At 38.8% G+C, this 18,268-nt stretch overlaps 1 protein-coding gene across 2 annotated transcripts in view; it reads left to right on the top strand.

Annotated features, from left to right (window-relative positions):
• The first annotated feature begins 3,651 nt into the window (after positions 1 to 3,651).
• bcl9l (bcl9 like) overlaps positions 3,652 to 18,268 on the top strand; it is a 29,387-nt gene continuing 14,770 nt past the window's right edge. Inside the window, exon 1 of one of the 2 annotated variants that reach the window (XM_031751286.2) lies at positions 3,652 to 3,788. The gene's annotated coding sequence lies outside the window, so the exon portion shown is untranslated. Of the gene's footprint in view, positions 3,789 to 4,368; positions 5,133 to 18,268 lie in introns of those variants that run through there. The other variant, XM_031751285.2, reaches the window with a different exon arrangement.

Raw genomic sequence — 18,268 nt, forward strand, 5'->3', positions numbered from 1 at the left:
GAAAGCATATAATTGACAGCGGTTACATTTTTAACAATGACAAACACGCAGTCATGGACTGGACTCCCCAGAGCTCAGACCTCAACATTAGTGAAGCAGGATCTTCTTTACAGAGAACAGAACAAAAGGGAGCCAACATCCAAAGAAGAGCTTTGGAACGTCCTTCAAGAAGCCTGGGGAATGATATCTGAAGACTACTGAAAGAAATAAGAAGAAAGATTGTAAAAAGAGAGTTCAGTTGACGAATAAAGGTGGTCAAACCAAACATTGATGCTCAAGCTTGTTAGAATTGTATAAACTCTTTTTAAAAAATCTTATATACTTTATTTCCATTTATGTTTGCACGTTTCAATAAATCACAGCACCTGTTTCCCATTTTGACACTGCTGCCACTGAGCATTTCCAGCTCACCAGATATAACAGCCTATATCCAAAGAATCATGGGTATATAGCAATGCGGGGTCAGCACTCTTAGGTTGTTCAATGAGCTTCAGGAGCCCCTTCAGGAACATATTTTCCCTCAGTTTTTTAGGTGATTTTAAACAATCTAGGTATGAGCTGTTCACAGCTGAACATTTTCTGAACTTTTTTTGAGAGTAAGATATCAAATAACCAAAAGGTTATGTGTTTGCATTTAGTTTTGCTTATACTTTCTCATTAAAGTATCTGCGTTTGTTTAAAACCACCTTATTCAATCTAGTCCCAAGAAGGAGACATTTGTCAGTCTGTCGGTATGCTTAACAAACATTACTTACTAAACATCACCTTGGTCCTTCCTGGGATTAATCCAAAAGCTGCAGAAAAGTAGCCACATGAGTATTTAAATGTACCAACAACCTTGATCATAATACAAACAAGACTTTGGAGATTAGAGGTCTTTGACAAAAACCCAAATGCCCATATCCCTCTGGTAATAAACCACAATCCCTTGCACTCACAAGGGAGTCAATTATATACATTAGATCCCTAGAGAATAGATGAATAAAAACATTTCCAAAACAGAAAGCTCAACACGTCCCAGTTTCCAACCTAGGACCTATCACTGCTTAATTTAGCTCTCTCTATGTATCTTTTCTCCTTTTCCTGTCATTTCTGTGTCTTCTGGCTGCCCTCCACCAAAAAACTGCAGGATTTTTTCAAAAATAGAATAGAGTTTATTTATTTTGAACATGTACATATAAATTGAAAGTAAAAGAGAGATGAAAACATGATTGTTGCTGACTTTGCCCATCTGGGAATCCACCTGTTTGAGATACCAGTGCTGTGCATCAGTTGCTGTGCCAGCCGCCATGGCAACCACTTACAGCCCCAATTACATTTACACTCCAGCCAAAATACACACACACCACTGTCAGACTGTTAGAGTGAGTGAACACAAAAACAAATCTGTGTATGGCTGCTGACTATTATTCAAGCTGTTTCCCAGTGTCAGCCACTGATGCAAAACTTAGCTGTGGGCTTCACTGCATTTTCAAACAGAACCTTATCTGTTAGAGATATTTAGAATTAAGATCAATTTATGGCAGGAGGCATATGCCAAAACAGCTGCAGTATTTTCATCCATGCATCCCAAAATTTTATGCTACATGACCCTCCTGGCACAACTGTCCCCATTTATCCAGGCTTAGGACTGGAACTAGGAGTGCACTGGCTTGTGGTCCCCCGTGGTGAGGGTTACCCCTCTCCCTCAGATACACTAATAAGGGCTCATTTGAATCATTGTTTGAACTATCATGCATGTCTTTGGGGTCTTGGAGGAAACAGGAACACCTGGAGGAAATCCATGCAAACACAGAGAGAAAAGCATCAAACCCCAAATCTTTCACTGTGAGGTCACAACACTAACCACAGCACCACAGTTTCACTTTCAGCAATGTTTTTGAGAAATTTGTTTTGAGAAGGGTAGTGTTTTTTTTTCTGGCATGTTTAGACTATCTACACTATATTAAAAGTGATGATTTATGCATGCATAATACAGGAAACAGCAAAATTCATTAAGTTGTGGGTATACATTTCAACATACGTACATTATGCAAAAACATTTATTGCATAAACAATAGTTCCTTTTATGTGAACTTGTTATAAAAGACAACCTGTATGATATTTTTGGTTAAGAGCCCATGAATCAAATAGGTCTTTCTGTTGAATACCTGGTGCTCACAGATGTGCTCTGTTTTACCTCTGAAAGCATCAGCAGAGACCGTAGGTGAGGGACATGACTCCTTACATTGCTACACACAATGGCAGGGTAGCGTTTTGTCACCACAGAAACCATTAGTTTCTTGGCAACATTTCGATCCTCTCTAGCTGAGTTTAAAATCAAATCTAATGACGGCATTTCAGCACTTGAGTGAAATAAGAATGTTGGCGAGCAAAGTGCTGGTAATGGCTTTGGCAGCATATAAAAAGATATACTGTCTGTGTGAAGGGGAAAATGATATTGCACAGAAAACTTTGGCTTTTTAGGTTTCAAATAATAATAATGGAAAAGAAAAAAAATTGCAGCGCTTTCTAGCAGCTGCTCATTTGTGTTTCGCAACTAGACCTTTAGGCTCGAGACGTGTCATCTGTAATGGTCTCGGATGATAAGCGTTAAAAGGATAGCATGCATCATCACCATCATAAATGTCAACCTATTAAAGTAAAGTAACATTCCTGGCGTGCAGCAGCAGTCGAGCCACTAGTTGTTTACCCATATTAGTAATTCACCCACTCAGACTGACCTCTGCACCTCCCAAACTGATGCCATTTTTAATTAGTCATTATTAAGTAACTGCTCAGCCTAAGGAAATGCAGAGGGATCTTCTCGACTGCTAGATGCTTTAAGCCGCTCTATGTAAAGATCCTCGTTTTGTCATCATTATCACTGTTATTTTTGTTTCAAGATCCTTTATTTGTAATATAATGCGATAGAAGGTTCCCCCTTAAATACATCTCCCTGCTTATTTTTCTCTGTAGCGCCATCACATTCCCTAAGGGTAAACCAATTTACATTCTTGTTTTGCTCTTCAGATCCATGCCAGTTTCCATGACAACATAGTTTCACTTTTTCATCCTCTCTGTCTTACTCCCTCAGTCTCTCTCCTCTCTCTCTCTCTCTCTCATTTCCCACTGCTCCTTTCTTATGTTCTCTTGACCTTCCTCCAATGTTTTTTTTTCTTTCTCTCTAAATACCAGCACCCAAATTCCTCCTCTCCTCTCGCTTGCTCACCTAATTGAGCTCATTCCTCTGCTTGCCATATACAAGCAGAGAATAATGGACTCAGATAAAACATGTCTCATGGGGGGGAGGGGGATGAATTCAGAGCATCTTTTTTACATTTTCATCATAATATACAAACGCAGCATGCTCTGCCTGAAGGCTGTTAAACATCTTTGGGCTGGTGGTGCCTGGAGATTAAAATGAACTGAATTAAAAACAATGTGCAGCAGAGGTTTTTCTTTTTTCGTTGATTAATAAATTACACTTGCTTGACTCAAAGAGAATAGGAAGGAAAGAATGATGCCACTATCAAATGACTCTAAATTATTTGATTTCATTACAAATCTACTTTTTTATTTGTAATAGAATGAAAAAAATGTGGAATTTACCAAGTGGCATAATCAAAAACCTCCAGCTATTTGATTTCTCAGTGCTGACAACAGGTGTGACGGTACTTCTTCGTCTGATTAATGCCAGACCTTTCTGTCTTGTCTGGAAAGAGAAGGTCAAGCAGAAGATGGTGAGCCTTTAGCACACCAGTGTGCCACCTTTCACTCCACGTCTGCCGGTGTGGGAGTCACAACAGGTCAATTTTTCTTTTTTTAATTTGTGATTATTTTCTTCATCTCCATTCTGATTCCAGTCCACTACCAATCTGTTTTCGTCCACTTAGTCTTGGTTAGTCCTTCCTCTGGGATTTTTTTGTGCGTAATTTCTAACATTCAACTAGTTGTCTTTTAAAACCAAGGTAGGATTTCTTACTCAGCCTCAGAATGACAGTATTTATTCTTGCATTGCTAGTTGCTTAAAAGAGAGGCAACTGTCGATGGTACAGTTTCAGTGAATGCAGTAAATCTGGACAAGGAAATTGTGTGATGTGCTCTGCTCCTGAACAATGTCTCTTGATTGTGGCACTTAGTTCGGGTGAGGTTTGGCAGCAACCATCACGGGGAAATTGTGGATGCCTTTGGTGCTCCTGGATATAACCCCCTATTTTCTTGATGAAAGTACCTGAAGTCCAATCTCAGTTTAGCAAGGCTTTCGGGAAGAAATGCCTCGAAGTTCACCTGAGGCAGTTTTACCAAGCCTACTTCTGCTACCCAAACCACTAGAGGGAGCATTCAACTGAAAAAAGATGAAGGGTTTAACAGTGCAACAACTGGATCCTCACTCTGAGCAACTTTATAATGGTTCTCCCAAACATGCAGTTACCAACATCGCTTTCTAAATGTTTATGCTGTGGGTGGCTGAAATCAGAGTTTTCTACTGCACGATGGTGTTCATTAGAAAAGTGGTGTGGGAGCTGAAATGGTGATTTCCAAGACGGCATAGGTCTTATCAAATGGAAATAAAACACTTAACTGATTGAGTGATTCTTGGATTTCAACGCTTGGTGCACTTGAAATCTGTAAATCAAAATTTTATTTCAGGGATCTTACATCAGTATCATCTCGAATTAATATAAATATTCAGATAATCTGAAGAGAATTTGAAGCAATCCACCCTCGGACAGCACAGAAGTCCAGAAGTCCAGCGTGACATATCAGCATAGTGACATACGGATGCCCGTGTGGCCACACTAATTATTGTCAGCGACTGGGAGTGATATGGACTCGAAGAGAAATGCAACGTCCTGCCCTTCTACATCTTGAATAGTGGGAGTCATGAACCGCTGCAAGGTGACGCGTCCTCTGATTTCCACCGAAACTTCAACCTAGACACGGCGTGTTATTAATCATCACCCGAAACGCCGTCAAACTGCACCAGCTCCTTTTCCTATCAAACAGCAGGATCGGGACCATCTTGCGCAGTGTTACGGCGGACGGAGCAAGCGGTGGCGGCGGCGGCGGCGGCGGCCACTCCGGGGAATGTCGATTGGCCGTCAGTCCTGACATCGGCCTCTTCTGATCTCAGACAGCAGCCAAATGGGGTAGAGTACACAGCATTTCAAAACACTGTCACTGCCGAGACATGCTAGCTGTTCGCACATATTTCGGAGCTGTCTTCGTAACGTGTGGACCCGCATAACTTTCCCTTCCTTTTAGGAAGTCTTCGGGTCGCTAGCAAGCCAATAACAAAGTTCAAATCTCATTAGCTAGCACTGGTTCGCTTGCAGATGTGTGCTACGGCAACGTCAGCTTACGAGCAAGTAGCCTAGCGAAGACATGAATTAGCATGCTAAGTTAGCCCGTGGACCTGGCTGGCGCAGCAAGTCTCCACTCAGGAGCTCTGGCTGGGGTTCACATCAGGGGCATGTGTCCTTAAATTCTCCTAACAAGAATGCAGTGCTTGGCCAACTTTATGTTTCACTGGTCCCCGTGTGCCGATGGGGACACTTTAATCCAGATGTGTAAATTACCAATATTAGCTTGACCGCTAGCTAATCTGAGAGTCTAAGCCAAAGCTGCATTTGAATGGTTTTTGTGCTAAACAGCTAAACCGTGTTCAGTGGGTGACAGGCTGCGTAACGATACCTGTCACTTAAACACAGGCTCAGCGGGGGCATGTAGAGCACGACATGCCGCTAATATCCCCGCTGCTCAACTATTACTGTCTGTCACTTTACTGTTACCCCAGTCAGCGTTATTTTAATTTAGGAAAATGACCATTGTTTTAAAATGTTTTTACTTTAATGGGGACGCTTGCTGCGCTGTGATTCAGTTACACAACGGCTACAGAAGCGTGTTATAACAAGATTTGTATATTAATGCAATTACAACAGGCGTGCCATGGTAAAAACACAACGGCAATTCTAGTTTTATAGCTACTTGCGTTGATGCGGGTGCCAAGTGTTTGCACAATTGTTTAGGGACACACTATTTACCCCTCACCTGTTTATCTTCCCTCTCTCTCTCTCTGTATATCTGCATATATCACATATATTTCTGTATGCATGTGTGCTTGATCTCAAGTATAAAACTCATAGCATCCCATGGTCCTGCCAGTTCAGCCTGTTGAATATGGGGTGACAGTAAAGCAGTTACTTCATACTAAAGCTTTTCTCTTTTTGGTACTTAGCCTCTGCTCATGTGTGCACGGGTGCTTCATGCTGTGTGTGTATCTACAATATCCTGGTGAGCTATATATAGCACCTAACAGAGTTTGCAACTTGATCCGAATTGTCTTTCAGGGCTTCAGTACCCTCTGTGTTTCTTTCCATTGGAAGTGAAACATCTCTCAGCATCTTTTCTTTTCCTTTAAAAAAAAAAATCTTTATATGTCTTTACCTGAAGATTAGTCCACAGCCTACCTGTAGACCTTCATTGACTCCAGCCTGTTTTTTTTTTTTTTTTTTTTTTTTTTTTTTTTTAAATGTGTTTTGTCCTTTGGGGCTGTCTAAATGAGGCTGTAGTGGATAATGATGGAAACCTTGTGCAAGGCAATTAATCCACTATGTAAGGGCATAATGGGCGAAATATTATTGGTGTTGTTTTTCACTACATGCGCAGCGATTGACAAAATACATGGACATTTTGGTACTCGTGCACACTTAGAAGCACATGCATAAAACAAGTGACAGCGCCAGTGATGATTTGGCAGTCTTTCTGTAACAGTAGAAGGGACAGAAAGCATAAGTAAGCATGTATGCATTCATTGATTATATCCTAGGCATGAATGAAAAGTCTATTTCCTGTCTCCCTTTTAGTCCAGAGTTGTTTGAATGAATGCGTTCAAGCAGACACAGATTTGGTGAGCTGCTGACAAAGTGTTTCTTATCTGGTTAGGTGATCTGAGAACTTTGGGGTGAGTTACAGGGAGCACTGCGAAGGTGAGCTATGAAAGAATAATGTGACATTGAGAACGTTTCCACACCACTGAATATACTAAGACACTTTAGTACTAGAATCTATAGACTAGTGGGGGGAAAACTGGGCAAATCCTCAGTCTAAGTGAAAGTGCACTACGAATCAGGCATGTAGTTCACGTTAATGTCACAGAGCTGTTGTTTCTGTGCCTTTCTCTGTGCTTATCGTTTGCATGTTTTGCATACAGTCCCGTCAGTGGATCATACTGACCAGTGTGCGCTGGTTCTCAAAGCTCTCAAATGACATCAATACCCTTTGCTCACACCAGGCACACTCAGAGCTGTGCATTCAGGCTCTTTAACTTTAGTTTGTCTGGTCAGGTGAAAACAATGCCATTTGAACTCTGCACAGCATAACAACAGTGAGTGTGAAGGTGGTAGTCCTTTCCTGGGATGCCGCTTAGATGAGACAGTGAAATTTGAAGCAACTACAGGTTAGATGATTTAAATGGTATTGTCGCATTGATGCAGAAACATAGTTTATAAGGCCAGTGATATTCTGGATGATTTAAAGAGGAAGATTTTTTTTTAATCAAGCTAAATATTTGTGATACAAAACCAATTGCAGAAGTGCTCCCACGCTTCATCATTGCTGAGCTTACATGCTTCCTTTTCCAATCACTCCTGAACTTTAGCCAGATCCAACATTTACTATAATTTAGAAAGCAAAAGCCAAACATGTGCAAAAGCTTAGATGATCTGGAGGTAATTTCCCACCTTGAGTCCAGTATTTACACATCAGCTTGTTTAATCCAGGTGGACTTTCCTCTGGGTTTTCTTTCTTTCTTTCTTCTCTTGCTTCTACCTCTGACCAGCTAAAGGTTGTAGTGATAAGATTTTTAATGTTTCTCTCATTCTAGAACTTCTGTGTACCAATTTAGTTAAAGGGTAAATTGTTAAGGTCATGTTTTGTTTAGTGTATACTTTTGGTTCATTGCTTTTTTGGGAATAAATCCTCAAATCTCCAGAGGGACACCAGTTGGCTTTGAGTTCTGTTACCATCCATTCATCCATTTTCTGTTGTTTATCCAAGTTTGGGTTTTTGGGGGCAGTAGTCTAAACAAAGATGCCCAGACCTCCCTCTCCTAGGCCACCTCTCTTTCTGCTTTTCTGGGAGGACATCAAGACTGTTGCATCAGAGAGACGCAATCAATCCAGGGTGTCCTGGGTTTTTCTCGAGTCTTCTCCTTCTCACCTAATAGGTGACTAGGGGCCATTCTACTCAGATTCCCAAAACACCTCAACTGTCTCCTTTCAGTGTAGATGAGTAGCAGTCTACTACCTGCCTGCCTTTTTTCTGAATGACCGAACTCTTCTCCGGGTAAATCTCATTATCAAGATGGTGAGTGTAAGGGTTGTGTGGAGCTCCATGCGACTGCTCTGACTCGTCCACCGAGACTTTATCTTTCAATGCACCACCGGCTTTCCAGGTGGTGGAGGTCAAAGAAATATATCAGTAATGACATGTCTCCATCAGTCTGTGTCTTTGTCTGCCACAAAGTGCAATCCTTCAGACACCCTTAAAAGGAATTCAACAGATCTAAAAAGTTAGATGTTATTGTATGTTGTATGATATTTGTTGCATAAAACTTATTTTCATTTAGACCATCTTTGACCTGCATGGACAAACATTGTGTCTGGCCATCCTCTCCTGTGCAGACTGGGAAATGTGTGTTCAGCTAGACACTGAATGGCTTCTGTCCCTCAGTCTTCCATTTCCAGCTGCTTCTGTGCTGTAATGCCTGCCTTCTGTCTGTACTGAGGCTGCAGTTCAGCCTTTTTCTTTGCTCCAGTTGGCCTTCTTCCCAGAATGTGCTGGAAAGGATACAACCCTTGACCCTCTGTACAAAATGAGCCCAGAATTTCCTTATCCGTGAGCTGAGGAAAAACTGCGAATTGAAAACCATGAAAAGATTTCCAAACTGTGAAGGTCTTTGTCAGATCTACGTGTGAAATGTTTACATTTCCAGGCATTAACAGCTCAGACTACACGTGAATCAAGCATGTGAAATATCCACCCTGTCTCTGGCACATTATCTCAGGTCATCCTTCCTGTTGTCACTGTTCAGTTAGGCCTATTATATCAAAAGGCAGCAATGCTGCATAGCAGGGGATTGCTAACAAATACTCCACCTACCTCAAAATTATCACCAGCCAATCCATGAAAGTAATCTTTCTATAATTGTAATACACAGAAAACAGTTCTGCGTTCACAGATTAAGAAAATGAAACTTGATCTTTATTTTAGAAATTGACCAAAAGCTTAAAATAGCAAAGACTACCTCTCTTATCCCCACGTGAATTTAGCTTTCTTCAAAACATTAACCAAATGTTTTAGAGTTTTATAAGTTAGTTGTACACAGTAGGCTGTTATTTGAAAGCCATCTATCATCCAGTAACTTGGTTTTCCATTGAATAGATGATACCTGTTAATGTTCTCTAGATGTGCTAATCCATTAACTGCTAAACTATTCAAACTCTAAAGCTTTGTTTTGGGGTTTTCCAATCTTAGTGCTGCAGAAATCCTTCGGTGTGTGTGTGTAATAACTAGGTGCATGTATTGTTATACATTTGCACATGTGTATCTGTACACATAAGGGAGACAAGTTAAAGGAAAGACTTGAACTGTTGCATTCCTTGTATTGATAGTATTCTGTAGAATAATTGTCCTTGTAGAAAGTGGCTCTGCAAAGCAATACAACATGTTCAGAGGATTCACCTTTACCCTATGATGAAACATTCCTATGCTGATGGGAGTGGCTTTTTCCTGGATGACATTACCCTCCTTCAGAGAGCATCATGTTCATGGGTTTAACATTGAAAATAATGTAAATCACTTCATTTGGCCTTTGCAGTCAGCAGACCTCAGTCCAATTGAATGCTTATGGAAGATCTTTGTATTACCACTGCTATCATCAAGAGGGAAGAAGTATCTTTTGGAAGAATTGTCTTGCATCACTGCAGTAGAGTTCCAGAGACTTTAAGAATCAATGTCAATATGCACCAGAGCTTTTTTTGCAGCATGTGGTGGCTAAACATTTTATTTAAAACCCATATGTTTTTTGTTTTTTGCCCCATATAATTCGTTGCTTGTTACATCACCATAAGTTAGAAAACAAAAGGGGAAGTGTTTGTCTTCAGACAACTTCCGTTGAAGTGAACAGTTTTTTTTTTTTGTAGCCTTTGCACTATTGCAGGACCTTTGCTCTGCACATGGTTAGTCTATATTTATACTGTGCTGTGACATGTTTTGTTTCCATGGCAATCTGCCACAACAGTGGCTGTCACCTGTGCGCTGTCCCACAATGCACTGCAGTTTACTGCTAGAAGTACTATAAGCAGAGTGACAGTTGAGAATGCAGCACTGAATAGCACAGAGTTAAAATCTGTGGATGAACTTTTTCCACATGTAAACATGTCTATTTTTTTTCCCTTTTAATCAAAGGTTACACAAGCAGTATCCTCATTTTTTTTTTTTTAACAGGAGATAAGGGCAGGAGGAGGAATGGAAAGACTCTTGCAGCAAAGACTATAAACAGAAAGAAACGCATACCAATATCATTGAATGTGGTCAGTAATTCATAAATGGGGAGTTCATGAATTATTGGGGAGAACTCTAAACAGAAATTCCAGAAATGCAGTGTACATTTATCCCCGTTTCCTCCAGGCAAACTTCTGAACAAGTTCCATTTGTTCCTTTTTTGCATGCATTGCCATATGGCAAAAATATGGTCTCCAGAAATAGGAAATGTGACTTTACTGCCTCTGTGCAGAACACACTCAGATCAGCGACATCACCACCACATTTTTTCTTTAAATTTTTGAACATTGTCAGTAGTTTCCCTGATGATATGCTGCCATTTTTTTTCATTATCAGATATGGATAGTGGTTTCCACTTAAATAACATTTTAATGTTTGAGAGGTAATATGTGTTTGAACACATTTTTAAATTGGTTTGTATTGCAGCAGAAGCTTGCGAAATTGGAAATGTCATTCACTAGAGAAAGTTTAAAGGCTGTGATTAAACATGTACTGATCGCTGTCACTCAGAAGTAGTTCGACATTACTGGTCACACTTGGTTTTTCTTTAGTGAAAATTGGCAGGAACTTGATGGCTGATTCAACATATTTAAGCCTAGGAGAGCACTTGTCATCATCCCTGTTAATTTTCTAAAGTTGCATGGCTTGCAGATCAATTTGGCTGCTGGAGGCTGACAAAGCATTGCCTTTCAGCTTTGTGTCGTCCCTTTGATTGTCTTTTTTCTTTTTCCATTTAATTGTCCAACATTTAATAGGAGTATCAGTTGTGATAGGTGGAAGATGACTCCAAAAGGCATCAAGTAAAAAAGAAAATATACTTTGCAAAATTTTAGAGAAGTGTTTTGTTTTTTTTAAAAAAATTTTTTATTGTGCACAATCTTGAATGGGTACCCCTTTCATTCTCAGTCTGTGACGATGTTTACAAAGATTTCCATTCTTACATGGTTTGTTAAAGCTATGGCTTTTTCACAGTTGCCATTAGTGAAGGCCAGTTTTATAAATTTAATGACTTCTCAAATTATTATTCGAGGAATCAGCAGCTTACGCTCCTTTAAGTAGTTGTCCAAACACTGAAGGAAAAAAAAAGAACTGAAAATTGATGTGATTCATAACCACAAACCAGGAGAAAGCAGTAAGAAGATAGCTTGGTGGATTCTTTGTGTTGTCCAGAATGGATTCTTGCTGCCAAAGCGGATGTTAACAGGCCATTTGGCACACTGTTACAATGGTGAGTGCCCATATTAAACTATTTATTATAACCAAAGTTTAATATAATGAAGTCATCATATGTAGAAGTAATCCTATGAGCCAAAAGCTTGGATTTCAGACTGCTCCAAATACTCCATGTATTGGTTCTTCTTTGGTTTTTCTTCTACTATTGGAAGTGTATGATATAAAAGAGAGTAAATATGATGAAAAGGTTACCTTAGGCTGAACGCGATAGTCCCACCCATCTGCTGTTCAAACCTTCCATTTTTGAGAGGTAGCCAACCAAAAGTTTAATGAGAATTAAAATTGCGGCTTGGTTGAGAGCTTAGGCAAATTGATGACCTGCAGAGCAGGATAAATAAATAGTACTTTTGATGTGTCAATAATGCAAAGCTATTCTAGTAACTTAATCTTATGCATTTTGGAAATCCTATACTTTGCTATCCATAGTAACACTTTATATATTATCTGTATCTGTAAAAAAAATGTTCCTCTTTTTATATCAATTTTACTATTTCAAACATCATCACAGTATGTCCCAGTCAAACTGTTCCTGCACACCCACCTTCACTGTAATCATTGGGTGTCATAGTTATTTACATATTCTCAAATAAATGCCTTCAAGGCTGTCTGGGTTATGTCACTTTTAATAAAATTTTTCACGGCCCGTTAGAGAGCTCACTGGTAGATTCACCAATAGAAATCCTGTAAAAGAGACGGCGTGTCTAACTCTAGGGAAAGCGGTTAGTGGTGATAAGGGTGATAATTTGGGCCTTGTTTACAACCTTTGTGTATGGAGTTGTGCATGTTGGAGCCACATTAACCCACATTTGTAACACACATTTAACTTAAAAGCACCATCTCCAGCAGAGCATGCCAACATACAAAAAAATACTTTAAATCCACTTACTGTAAAGGAATATGCACAGATGATTAGATTTAGTCTGTATTTTGGTGAGAATTTATTTGAAGAGAGAATCTATCATTAGTCCACAATCCTCAGGAGAAGCCACAGTAATCATTTCCACTTCCAACAGAGTTACTGACATGATTCTTACAACTTGCATTTATAGTTTATAACCTCCACTTTTCTAGACCTTTGCCAGTACACCATGCAAGGCAAGGTTTTAAGTTGGATTAGTCCTTCACAGAAGCGATGTTATGTGAAGTCACACAGGTTGTGTTAGCCGTGACCTTGCTGTAAGGTGGAGCACAGAGCGGCAAATCACATTAAACTTGGTTTCCTTCTCTTAGACTACATTTTGACTGGCTCCAAGTGCAAATGCAGTTTGTTAAACAGCTAATGTCTAAAAAGTCAGTTGAACTGTATGTGCTCATGCCTCACACACATTATTCATTCATTAGTACTGTTAAACACTTTGGCCTCTGTGTTTACTGCTGGTGATCAACAGAGCACCACTGTGTATTCGTATTTTGTTCTCTCCGTGACCTTGCAGGGCTGCACATGGGTAAAGATTGTGTTGAGGCTCTCTGCCAGACTCTCCAAGAAATGGCTAACGTTTTTGAAAGGGTTGTATTTTAACCCAGTCATCTTTTCCTAAGCCCAGCCTTGTGTTTTTATTGCCTAATCTGGAATAAACTGAAACTGAAATCTGTTGGAGCAAAGGTTTGTAGAATTTGCAGAACAGTGACAACAGTGTCCTTTGTGGCCGCTTGCAGTGGTGTGTTAAATCTTCTGGGCACGTGAACACAATGGGTGAAAAGTAGTCTAATACAGCTGACCAACTGCTGATACAGCAAACGCAAGGATCTAAGTAAAAACCAGCATTTTTACTGTCTGCAGTAAACGGGCAAGTCAGTTTAACAGAAACTAGTGTTGGCATCTGTTTTACTGAACTGATAACATAAAACTATCTCTTCTGACACGCAGCTAAATCGCTGATGAAATGAGATGACTTGTCTGGAGCAAAAAGTACTAAGCTGACAGCTAACAACCAAACATGAAGCGGGACACAGCAGTCACAGCAGTTTGACTGTAAAATATTTCACTGATGCTAAAATGTTAAACTATGCTGAGCTCATACAGTAAAGCCAAGTTTAAGCTTTTCCTTTTTTTAATTTATTTTTTTTAGACATTGCAGATCTAATTGATTGTGCAGTGATCAAAAGTAGTCTGCAGCTACAAAGACTTGTGACCTACACTAGCTTTAGTTATATACACAGTACATTACCTCTGATTGCTATATACTCTGAAAAACTCATGTTATGCTGAAATTTAGGGTGGAAGTACAGCAAAGAGCATCTGATAAAAGAATAAATAAATAAATAAATGCTGAAAAATAGAATATAGCAAGCCTTTTCTACACTCAGAGTCAAATTCCTTTTGGCAAATATATTCAAAACATTCAGCAAACCTCGAGCCTTAACTGAGAGAAATGATGTTTGTTTCCTTTGATGTCTGAAAGAATGTAAGAGTATATGTGTGAGTGTGATGGCCTGCGTTATGTGCATTTATCTTGCCTATATTGGCTTTACATGTAAACATCATGTGTTGGATTTTAAAACTCATTGAATTATTCCCCTAACTTGTTTGGAGCACAAATTGGACGCAGCTGGACAAGATCCAATTTTCAAACTGAATTTGCTTCTCAAACAAGTTGTGCAAATGTCAAAGGGGGAACATTTTATTCCTTACCACATTAGACCTCGCTTTTGCATAAGCACATGTCCAGCTGACACTTGCCTTTAAAAGCAGCAGCAACTGAAGGAACATGTTAAATCTAAATTGCATTAATAAGAAAGACAGTAAGCCAAACAGCATGAGGAAATTAATGTGATAATGCCGCTGTTTTTATTTTATTTCTCTGCTGCATATGTGTGCATGAAAACAAATCTTTTTTAATGTTTATAAAAGTGAGGAATGTTAGCAATGGAAAAAATGTTGGCTTGTGCACAAGACAAACTTTTATGAACTGGAGCATGCTCCTGAGGATTAAGTTTTAAAGTGGGCTAGAATGAGTTGCTACTCCAAGTTGGTAACTGGTAGTGTATGTGCTCATAATACAAAGCTACACCAAGAGATTTACAGTGTATGACTGAGGTTGATACCGTACATCATTGGATGTTATTTAACATTTCGTTTTTGGAAAATTGAACGATCTCCATTTAATCAACAGTTGTCGATTGAACTTGTTTGTCTTAAGCAGATACTTCAAGTTCACTCGGTAAATATTGTTCACATGAGTATAAATCCTTTAACTGTACACACCCTGCTCTGCTTGGCGCAAGACAATAACTTTTGTTCTCGCAACCAAAGGCAACAGTCTTTACAGTAAAGTTATTATCTCATCTGTCTTGCTTGGAAACAATGGCATGCTGTGTCATAGGCTGCAGTATGCATTGGAGGACTTCATGGATATCTGTAACTTTAAACAAGAGATGATCATCATGACATTTACGAAGTAATCCCCCCTGGCTGCTCTCATGTACATTTCCTATGCTGGGGATAAAACATAAGAGCTGTTTATAATATTTTACTCAATCTATTTGCATACACAAGCAACTGCTAAATATTATGAACACATTACTTTGATGCAAATCAGCACTATAAATGACTTCCTCTATTAACCACAGTACGAGGACAGGTTAAACAAAAGCTGAAATTTATAGCTTTTATGGAGGTAGGTTGGTTGGCAGTATTGCAGTATCACAGAGTGCATTAGTTGAAACAAAGCTGGGATCTTCAGAGTTTTGGAACGCTGGCATATTTGAAAAGAGGCAGTTCAAATATAGACACACTTCCTGTCAGTCTCCATCAGTCCACTGAGTGAGCATTTCATTTAAATAGCTGCCTAGACAGACTTAGTTGTTGACATTCTTGGATGACTGAGCAGAATTGTTTATGAATAGCAGAATTTCTAAGTTGGGTGAATGATTTGGATATTTAGACGCCGAAAGAATTTATTTGATTGTGTGTACCAAATTGTTATTTTCTCTGTAAATGACTGCTGTATTTTATGGAAAGTGTAAAATGAGTACTAGTATGCCGTTTTTGTTTTGTTTTTTTATAACATTAGAAAGGAAAGTGTATGTACTTGTGTGTAATCTTGAGTCATTGAGGAGCAACTACCAAGCTGAAACCCCGTGCACGGTCACAGCATTAGCTTTTGCATGTGCTAACTATGAAGTTGGCAGGGCCCTCTAACTATTTATACCGCCATGCAACAGAGTCATTTTTAACATATGTTGCAGCATCTCCCTCAATATAATCAGGGAATCTCTGAGCTGATGCCTGCTTATGCTTAATTTTGCGAACCAATTTTTTTGAACCAAGAAATATTAATTTAGTTCTCTGTATTAATTCTTTCATGACAGCTTGACTGTTGCATCACAAAAACAGAAACTACATCATGACGATGTGTCTCATTTTATTGTATGCAAACAGTGCGTACTATAAAACCATATATTTTTTTTATTTATTTATTTATTTTATTGTCTGTGTGTTTCTCCCTGTCAGTCAGCTCATTAAGAATCGATCCAGAAATTTCTCTTATGTGGACAGGCAACACGTATAAATATAGTTTCGTAAATCTTGATCTGCAAGTGTTATTTTTTTCATTTAAGTCATGACTCTTCAAAAGGCTGAGCATTGATGGCTTTCACTGAGTGAAAGTGGTAAATAGAGTTTTAATATGTGTACTATGTTAACTTTATTTGGTCAACTGACTTTTATATAGTTTGTGGATCTATGATTGTAAATCTGTGCTAAATATCTTAAAATTGAATTTTCCAACACTTTTTGCAGTCAGCCAATGAAGTACTCAGGCCTGTAAACCCCCCCATCCCCCCCATCCCCACCTCCAACCACCACTTCAAAAGCTGCACAAATTCAAACACACAAATTCAGATATATATGCCTTAGTAAATGACAGCACACTACACTGCTAGCACACAGCACAAATGCAAGGATAAGGTGCATAAGGTGCATTGTGGTGGTTATTTCTGCATTAGTTTCTTATTTTTTGGGGGGCTGTGTAATTGGTCAGTATGGCTGATTTATTAGTTTGGTAATGTGCAATTTATAAAGAAGCACTCCCCGGTTACATAACGAGCTAGAGGCTAGAGTATATTGGTGTATATACATTTCCAGAGTGTGTCAGCATGTTCTTTAGCACACTTAAGACTTGAATCTTAATTGAATGTATAATGAAACTCCATTATCTCTGCTCTTACTCCTTATGGAAGGCTGAGTCTTATCCAATTTCAACTTGGGTGTGAAATTTATCAACATCTTTCATTAAAGGGCCAATATTTTAGAATTTGAGATGCATATGACAACACCATATTTGAAAACACCAGAAATAACTGTAGGAGACCGTATTTGATCAGGAAAGCCACAGTCTGTGTGACCAGATGGAGAGCTATAATCTTGTCAACATGAACAGAAAAGCTAGACAGCTAGATAGAATTTTCAAACCTGACAGAAATTAAATGAATAGGGACCCGAGAGGGAAAGGGATATTACCTTTTGATTTTTACTGTCTTTATTTCATTAATTGCACAGCAGTCAGGTTGATCTGATTTATTGCACTTTTCAAATGTCACCATAATTAAGTACTTTATCATATCTCAAGCTTGACTTTTAAAAATATTATGCTTGTGTGGTGAGGTCACCATGTAATCAATGCAGATGACACCAATTAAAGTCAGTGTTTGAACTTTGGAGTGTTGGATTATAACCCCATTTCCAAAAATGTAGAAATGCTTTATGAAATGTAAATAATAGAATGCAATGATTCACAATGTCAGAACATTTTTAGACATTATTTCTATTATTATTTATTTATTTGCATAATAGATACTAATTTGGAATTGACTCAAAATCTGGATCAGGACACCAAAAGACTAGATAAGTTGAGAAGTGATTTTAAAAAAAAAAAAAAAAAAAAAAAGGTTGAGATCTTTATCATTAAAAGACTCAGAGAACCAAAGCCTGAAAACTAATATTGACAATATTGAATAGCTATGATGTTCAGGTCTTCATGCTGTGCTGTTAATATCACCAGTCACTTTGTGTGATGGACACCTCAATAGTACAGGGTTGGACCCCTGACCCCTGTATAAAGAAGTTGCTGGAAATATTTCTCTTGAGAATGTTTTGTTTTTTGTGGTCCATATTGATTTGAATACAGTTAACTCATTACCATGTCATTTCATGAAGTCAAGAAGCAAGTTTGAGATTATTTGAGCTTTGTCAAATGGTTTGTATCCTGTTGGAAGCAGGAAGATTGGTACATTGTGGTCATAAAGGGATGGGCATTGTCAGCAACAATACTCAGGTAGGCTATAGAATTTAAACAATGCTCAGCTGGTACTCATCAATCGGTGTTCCAAGAAGATATCCCCCACACCATTACACCACCACTACCAGTCTGAACAAGTTATACATGGCATAAAGGATCCTTGCTTTCATGTTGTTTACAAATTCTAATCCCACCTTTTGAATGTTACAGTAGAATTCAACACTCGTCCTATTACACAATGTTTTTCC

The sequence above is a fragment of the Oreochromis aureus genome, linkage group 14 (assembly GCF_013358895.1).
Source record: "Oreochromis aureus strain Israel breed Guangdong linkage group 14, ZZ_aureus, whole genome shotgun sequence".
Lineage (NCBI taxonomy): Eukaryota > Metazoa > Chordata > Actinopteri > Cichliformes > Cichlidae > Oreochromis > Oreochromis aureus.